The sequence below is a fragment of the Schistocerca cancellata genome, chromosome 3, assembly GCF_023864275.1.
Source record: "Schistocerca cancellata isolate TAMUIC-IGC-003103 chromosome 3, iqSchCanc2.1, whole genome shotgun sequence".
Classification (NCBI taxonomy): domain Eukaryota; kingdom Metazoa; phylum Arthropoda; class Insecta; order Orthoptera; family Acrididae; genus Schistocerca; species Schistocerca cancellata.
Window position 1 is genome coordinate 613604952 of NC_064628.1, and position 7473 is coordinate 613612424.

Below are 7473 nucleotides of genomic sequence, written 5' to 3' on the forward strand. Positions count from 1 at the left end.
ACATATGTAAAGGTACGAAATTGCTTTCACGTAAATGAAAGCTAGGTGTGCCTTTGCATATGTACTGGCCAGATAAGCAAATTTGGCTTGAAGCTAGTGACAAATGCTTAAAAATGATAACAGTCGAAATTAGCTAATAGAACAGAAAATAAATGTGTCACAGACTGGCTGGACCATGTGTTCTTTCTTACAACAGACTGAGGCGGTGGACCCCTAGATCAAAATTGTAAAATAGCCATGTATTTGCTGCTGGGCCAATTAAGAACGTTATATACACCCATTTTGTAGCTGCCGATGTAAACCAAACATTGCTTCTTTAGAATTCCACAGACAAAATAAGAGAATTTACATCAACATCGATACTCTGCAAACCAACCTAAGCTGCTGGCAGAAAGTTCATCGAACCCCCTTCACAATAATTCTCTATTATTCCACTCTCGATCTAGGTGAGGAGAAAAACAAATCTTTCCGTGCGAGTTCTGATTTCCCTCATCGTATTATTATAATATTTTTGCATTCGAAGGAGAAAGTTCGTGATCGAAATTTCGTGAGAAGATATCGCCGCAACGACTGTAAGTAGGCTGTTTAGGTTTTTATGTTGGTAACGCCACGGAGCGCTCTGTATGAAAATCACTGGCTGTGCTGTGTGCAGTCTGTGGCTGGTTTGCATTGTGGGAATATTCACTATTGTGGTGTTGGGCAGCTGGATGTTAACAGCGCGTAGCGTTGCACAGTTGGAGGTGAGCCGCCAGCTGTGGTGGATGTAGGGAGAGAGATGGCAGAGTTTTGAGAGCGGACGATCTGGACGTGTGTCCGTCAGAAAAAGGAAATTTGTTAAACTGGATGTCGCGAATTTATATAAATATTCGTATTATGACTTTTGAACACTATTAAGGTAAATACATTGTTTATTCTTCATGAAAATCTTTCATTTGCTAACTGTGCCAATCAGTACTTAGTGCCTTCAGTAGCTTGAATCTTTTATTTAGCTGGCAGTATTGGCGCTCGCTGTATTGCAGTAGTTCGAGTAACGATGATTTTTGTGAGGTAATTGATTCATGAAAGGTATAAGGTCTTTTGTAGGGATTATTGAAAGTCAGATTGCGTTGGGCTACATATATCATGTGTCAGTTTAGTGTTGATCAGAATAAGTAAAGAGAGAAATGTCTGAGTACGCTCAGTTTTGCTCAGCTGTTTGAAAATCAAATAACATAGAGGTTTACCAGCACAGTCATTCTTAATTTTTCTGATGGGATGTTTCACGATAAACGACTTTGTTTTAATGATGCCCACCGCAGATTCTGTTTCATGTCGGTGACACTCTCTCCCCTATTTCTCAATAACACAAGACTTGTTGCTCTTCTTTCAACTTTCACGATGTACTCTGTTAACCATATCTGTTTTCTAGATCTGTGGCATCTTCTAACTGAACTGTCAATATATCAAAGTCTTTTGTTTGCCTTCCCCACAACATTTTCGATGTGTTCTTTCCAATTTAAATTCTTCGTAATTGCTATTCTTAGGTATTTAGCTTAATTTACGGCCTTCGGATTAGATTGATTTCTAGTGTAACAGAAGTTTAACGAATTCCTTTTCAGCATTCATATGCATGAGCTCACATTTTCCATTATTTAACAGACAATAAACGACAGCGTCATCTGCAAGCAATCTAAGACGGCTGCACGGATTGTTTCCTAAATCGTTTATATAGATAAGAAAGAGCAGAGGGCCTGCCACACTACCTTGGGGAACGCCAGATATCACTTCTGATTTACTCGATGAATCTCCATCAGTTACTACATACTGACAGGGAATCGCGAATCCAGTCGCATAACTGAGATAATATTCCATAAGCAAGCAATTTGATTACAAGCCGCTTGTGAGGTACAGTGTAAAAAGCCTTCTGGACATCTAGAAATACGGAATCAATCTAATATCCCTTGTCAATAGCACACAGCACTTCGTATGAGTAAACTGCAAGTTGTGTTTCGCGACAGTGTTCCCTAAATCCGTGTTGACTATGGGTCAAGGACCATTCTCTTCGAGGTAATTCATAGCGTTCGAAAACAATATATGCTCCAAAATCCTGTTGAATATCGAACTTAATGATAAGGGCCTATAATTTAGTGGATTACTTCTACCTGGTTTCTTGAATATTGGTGTGAGCTATGCAACTTCCCAATGTTTGGGTACGGATCTTTCGTCGAATGAGTGGTTGGGTATGATTATTAAGCATGGAGCTATTGCAACAGCATAGTCTGAAAGGAACCTGACTGGTATACAATAAAGACCGGTGGACTTGTTTTTATTGAGTGATTTAAGTTGCTTCGCTATTCCGAGGTGTAGTTGAGGACGTTTTAACTACTGCGAAAGCTCGTCGTTTAGTGATGAACAGTTTTCTAATGGCATTATATTCAGATGCCTTGTATCCAGTAATAACTGAATAGCGTGTTATCGGCCACCGTCACTTTATAAATTTTCATTTTCCTCACATACCCCACGGTCATGAACGCCGAGTTACCGGATGAATTGCTGAATGTAAGTAAAATTTTGAAAGACGTTGCTGCTGGAACAAAATATTTTTAATAATAAACATTGTTTTTAAGGAATTAACGGTGGTGTAAAGCTGCAACAAAGGGGGAAATCGTGCTCAGAATGGAAGTAATGCTCTGCAGGGAATCATTTCAACTTAGATCAGAATATCTTAGGTTTAATCAGTAACATATCTGGTTCCACTGGAAGCCTACTGAAAACAGAACATACTAGAGAATAACGCACACTTTTCTGTATATTAGGTAACTGAGTGGGATCTGAGTACAAATTGTTTTTCTGTCCTGTGTTCACTTACTGTGTTCTGCATTCTCTTTTGAACTACTCCATATTAACAGCTACAAATCTGACCATGGAGTACACGTACAAGGCTACTACAATTCACATTCAGAAACTTTGGACAAAAGTGATGAATTGCATGAACTGATATCTCAGATCGAATTGACCTACCTGTCCTGGACTAACAATAACTTACGAATGCAAAGAAAGCCCCAAAACTCACAGCGACTGATGAACTTGCCGTTTAGTCCCTTCACTCTACGAACCAACGAACCAAAACTCACAGGGTTTGGTAGTCGGTAATAATTACGTGAATGATTCCACAATGTTCTCACAAAAGAACATGGCCCCACTTTTTCTTCACTGCATCATTTCGCTTTTGGAAACTTTGAAACGCATCCATGTACGAAATGCTTAAATGCAAATGTAAGTGTGGTGAAAACGAGATCATCACAGACAGTGCTATTTTCGTCAGAATATGTTTAATTAAAGACATTACACAGTTCTTGCACAATGGAGTATTTCGACAAGCCCTTAACTATTATGTAGATTGGAGCTGGAGGGAGGGGAAAGGAAAGGAAATGGAAGAAACTATTGATGTTAGCTGCATCTGGACCTTAAGAAGCATCAGCGCCGATAATGTGTGCCGGACCGGGATTCGAACCCGGGATTTCTTGCTTACTAGTCTGTTGCGTTAACAACTGTGCCGTCCGAACACAGTGTTTGTCGCAGTTGTGCGGACTACCCGAGCATACATCCCGACCGATCCACATTCTCACCTAGCGCCACCTATTGGCAGTCCACGTCGATTTCCTCAATGCTCGCTCTTTGAGATTGTTTTGTAGGAGGTCGAACGTAATTATGGATTCACTGTCCTTCGAGGCCATTCATAATGACGAGAGTAATCCCAAAAGTAAGATCTCCTATATTTTTGTAAGTACAGAACTCTGTTTGTGTGGCAGTTCGTCACATTATTATGAAGAATGCTTCACGCGCTGTGTGTAGACATTTGCACGCGGCGCTGAGGCGCTCAGTCTTGGCTTGACAGCCGTTGAGAATGGAGATCCCGTTGGATGTTACCGCCAAGTGCGAATTGCGCGCAGTTATTCGGTTTTTGAACGCAAAGGGCACTGCGCCTATTGAAATCCATCGCCAATTGACGGAAGTATATGGTGAGTCGTGCATGGACGTCAAATATGTTCGTGAGTGGTGTGTACAGAGTTTGCAGCTGGTCGGACCGAAGTTCATGACGAACAAAGGAGCGGGAGACAGTCAGTTTCTGAGGAGACAGTGTTGAAGGTTGAGCAAAGCATGCGTGAAAATTGGCGGATCATCATGGATTATCTCTGCACGCTGGTTCCTGAGGTTTTCCGAAGAACCGCTCACAGGATTTTAACGGAAATATTGAACTACCGGAAGGTGTGAGCAAGATGGGTGCCACGAATGCTGCCTGAGGACCACATGTGTCAACGAGTTGATGCTTCCCGCGCATTTCTTCACGTCCTTGCAGCCGAACAGGACAACTTTCGTGACACAATTTTCACGGGTGATGAAACCTGGGCATACCACTTTACCACAAGCGATTCAGCTCCGACGACGAGGTGAAAGAAGTAGTTCATAACTTTCTCAACAGCAGGGCGGCGAGCTGGTATGACATGGGCATACAAAAACTGCCACAGCGTCTACATAAATGCATCGACAGAAATGGTGATTACGTCGAAAAATAGCTAAATGTTCAAGCTGTAAAGAGACGAAAACCATTGCAGAAATAATCAGGTCTATGTACTTATAAAAATTAGGAGACCTTACTTTTGGGATTAACCTCGTACATGAATTCGTCCTGTCTATTTTTTCGGACATGCTAATAGGTAAGGAGTTCCGTATCTCATTTGAAGAGTTTTTTCACTTTCAGTAGATTATGTAGTTCTACTTTCTATAATCTATCATCAGCGGTAAGGTCCAGCGTTGAATCTGAGGAGTAACTTTGATGTCGGAAGGACTAGCGTTTTGTAGAAAGAAAATGAATGGCAAACAATAAACATTATTGAATAAGCATGTAGTACAAAATATTAAAAAAATTCCATTCGTGGCCTCTATCAATGTTTATGATTAAAAGAAGTAAAAAACACAAGGCATAAGAAATTGTAAAAGTTTTTCTATCGCAGTACTAGGTGAGCACTGGTTTCACGGTGACGCTTCAACCAAATTTTCTTAATTTATTTACAATTCCTCCCTTTATGAAACGTTTCTACGATAATTTTCCATTAAGTCTGTAGAAGCTACGATCACTTACATTAATCTCAACGTCGGGGCTCTAATAAGTTCTTTTTCTTCTCTTTTTTTTCTTGCGGAATACACTTAATGAATCCGTTTCACACACACTTCACAAATTCTAAAGACATTCAAGGGGTCCACTAGAATTTTTTTTCCATACGCATAAACTTTTATGAAACTTCAGCTGATATTCCAGTATCATTTTGTCACCAATTCGTTGCAACTATTCGAATAATATCTAATAGTATTTTACCAAGGAAAACGCAACATATTGCCTATAGCTTGTTATTTAGTGAAATGAATATTTTTCTAACAGAAGTTACCTGTAAGGTAGTTTACCTTTCCAGATGGCATTTGAAACTCTTGTGATTTCTGACGTTCCCCAAGGTAGTGTTACAGACCCTTTGCTGTTCTTTATGTATGTAAACGATTTGGGAGACGAACTGAGCAGCCGTCTTAGGTTGTTTGCAGAAGTGTTACAGACCCTTTGCTGTTCTTTATGTATGTAAACGATTTGGGAGACGAACTGAGCAGCCGTCTTAGGTTGTTTGCAGATGGATCTGAGCATTATGGGACTTAACATCTGAGGTCATCAGTCCCCTAGAACTTAGAACTACTTAAACCTAACTAACCTAAGGACATCACACACATCCATGCCCGAGGCAGGATTCGAACCTGCAACCGTAGCGATCGTGCGGTTCCAGACTGAAGCGCCTAGAACTGCTCGGTCACATCGGCCGGCTTTTTGCAAATGACGTTGTCGTCTATCGACTAGTAAGGTCATCAGATAATCAAAACCAATTGAAAAACGACTTAGAAAAGATATCTGTATGGTGCAAAAATTGGTAACTGATAATATACAAAGAAAAGTGTGAGGTCATCCACATGATCGCTAAAAGGAATTCCTTGACCTTCGGTTGCACTAAATATCAAAAATGTAAAGGCCGTAAATTCAACTAAATACCTAGGAATTACAATCACGAACAACTTAAATTGGAAGGAACATGTAGAAAATGTTGTGGGGAAGGCTAACCAAAGACGGCGCTTTATTGGCAGAACACTTAGAATATTTGACAGATATACTAAGGGTACTGCCTACACTACGTTAATCCGTCCTCTTCTAGCACACTGCTGGGCCGTGTTGGATCCTTACCAGAAAGGATTGAAGAACTACATCGACGAAGTTCAATGAAGGGCAGCATGTTTTGCATTATCGCGAAATAGGGGACAGAGTGTCACTGAAATGATAAAGGATTTGGGATGAACATCATTAAAACAAAGGCGTTTTTCGTTGCGCAGCAATCTTCTCACGAATTTGCGAATTTGCAATCACCAACTTTCTCCTCTGAATGCGAAAATGCTTTGTTGACGCCGACCTGCATAGGGAGGAACGATCACCATGATAAAACAAGGGAAATCAGAGCTCGCACGGAAAGATATAGGTGTTCATTCTTTTCACGCTCTATACGAGATTTGAATAACAGAAAATTGTGAAGGTGGTCCGATGAACCGTCTGCCTGACACTTAAATGTGATTTTCTGAGTATTCTTGTAGATGTAGACGTAGATATTCATTTCGCTAATATAAAATTCCTATTACACAAACTCTCCTAAAAAACTTAACGATATAAGCAACTCACCAATTATGTCTGGTTGTGCCTCCACTAATAGCAGCATCGAAACTTACTTGTCGCTGAGATCTGAAAAAGAAAAGAGGGAGAACGTAAGAACCACTTTGATCTTTGAGTATAACACTATATATGGAGAACTAATGCAATACACAAACTTCTTGTTGAAAAATTAACATTCACCTGCTGTGTATGGAGAGAGAATTCGAATTAATGCATTAACAAAAGACCGAGTCAGAAACACGTTTCTAGTAACGCCCAGCAATCCGTTTGCTCTTAAACTGTTGCAAGCCCACGTAGCTGCGTCTCTGCAACACACCAGACGCTACATGGAGTCATTCTGATCCCTGCGTCGCCGTCACGTATCCAGAACTAATCTAAGTTAGGTGTGAAAAACCAGAAGTAGCGAAAGTGTTTCTCGATGGCATCCCAGTTGTTTTGTTTCAACCTTTCCCGAAATGCCCAGGAAAATAGTGTGTGTGAGCGCGCGCGCGCACGCTCCCGTGCGTGTGCGTGTGCGCGTGTGTGTGTGTGTGTGTGTGTGTGTGTGTGTGTGTGTGTGTGTGTGAGAGAGAGAGAGAGAGAGAGAGAGAGAGAGAGGTTTGTGTGTGTGTGTGTGTGTGTGTGTGTGTGTGTGTGTGAGAGAGAGAGAGAGAGAGAGAGAGAGAGAGAGATATGCACTACATAAAACAGTGTAATTCAGTGCTATTGCTTTTTCTTCTTCTTCTTCTTCTTCTTCATTT